Consider the following 1,603-nt stretch of genomic DNA (forward strand, 5'->3'; position numbering starts at 1 on the left):
TAACTTAGTTTTTAAAATTTCTGTGACAACTCTATGGAACTGAATAATATTCTTTCAAATAAGTGACATAACTTAGTCTGTATTACAACTGGGCCTATTATAGCAATTCTTGTCTAAAGTTCTTACTACAAGAAAGTGAATAATTTGCTATTTGTTGACCCATACACAACTGTATAACTGGAGACAGAACTCAGTGTTACAAGTAATTTTAATTTTGGTAATAACTAACCCACTCCAGTGTTCTTGCCTGGAGAATCCCAGGGACCAGGGAGCCTGGTAGGCTGCCCTTTATGGGGTCGCACAGACTTGGACACGACTGAAGTGACTTAGCAGCAGCAGCAGCACCACGTTATAGACAGATAAATTGAGTTTAAGATAAATATTGAAAATTTATAACAAATATATAAGAAATCAACTTCTGAAATACAAGTCAGTTTTTCAATGAACTAAGGTATTTGCATGGCCATTGTCTCAGTGCCATCACGACATCCTTGTTCCTTAGACTGTATATCATGGGGTTAAACACAGGCGTCACAATCGTGTAGAAGAGAGAAAATACTTTGTCAGTTCCTGCTGAGCTTTGGGTGTTGGGTCTTAAATATATAACAAGGCCTGATCTGAAGAACAATGCCACAACCATAATATGAGAGGAGCAGGTGGAAAAGGCTTTGCCCCGACCTGTGGCTGAGGCAATTTAAAGAATGTGGAGAGGATTTTGCCATAAGAGACACGTATCAACAGAAATGGAACCAAAACAAACAGCACAGCAACTGTGAAGACCAACATTTCATTCAGAAAAGCGTCCCCAAAGGCCAGCTTGAGTATGGGAGGAATGTCACAGAAGAAGTGGTTGATGAGGTTAGAACCACAAAAGGGCAGAGAGAAAATCTGGCCTGTCTGGCCTGTTTGGACTGGGATTCCACTGATCCAGGAGCCAGCCACTAGCTGGAAATACACCTTGTAGTTCACGACTAGAGGATAGTGCAGAGGGCTACAGATGGCCGTGTAGCGATCATAGGCCATCAAGGCCGGAAGGAAGCACTCGGTGGCCCCAAGTATAAGAATGAAGCACATTTGTGTGGCACAAGCAACTAAAGAAATTGTTCTTCTTTGTGTCCAAAGACTCGTGAGCATTCTGGGGAGTGTAACAGACACATAGCAGATTTCCAAAAGGGAAAAACTGCCAAGGAAAAAATACATGGAGGTCTGTAGACCAGGATCTACTTTGTTATCAGAGATATGATGCCATTGCCCATCAAGATAGTTATATAGATGAATGAGAACAGTCCAAATAAAAACCCCTGGAGATGAGGAACATCAGCGAAGTCCAGGAGAACAAATTCCATCAGTTTAGTGAGATTACCTTCTGGTGCTTTTTCTTGGTGCTCCATGTGTGAAAAAGGGTAAATGTATTATCTGCTTTTTATTTTTACCATCAGGGGTCAGTGTCTGTTTTATAAATTGTATCAGGATACCAAGATTGATGTCCATGATCAATGCAATTGTTTCTAATTTAAGAATTTTATTATGTATGCATTTCCCGTTTCTCAGTTTATAATCCGTGTGTTATCACCATACACTCTTCCTTGAAATATCTTTTAGG

General features: G+C 40.4%; 1 pseudogene; it reads right to left on the bottom strand.

Annotated features, from left to right (window-relative positions):
• Positions 1–430: 430 nt before the first annotated feature.
• On the bottom strand, positions 431–1,391 carry LOC128052641 (olfactory receptor 10AG1-like; annotated as a pseudogene).
• Positions 1,392–1,603: the final 212 nt, after the last annotated feature.

Source organism: Budorcas taxicolor, chromosome 8 (genome assembly GCF_023091745.1).
Source record: "Budorcas taxicolor isolate Tak-1 chromosome 8, Takin1.1, whole genome shotgun sequence".
Lineage (NCBI taxonomy): Eukaryota > Metazoa > Chordata > Mammalia > Artiodactyla > Bovidae > Budorcas > Budorcas taxicolor.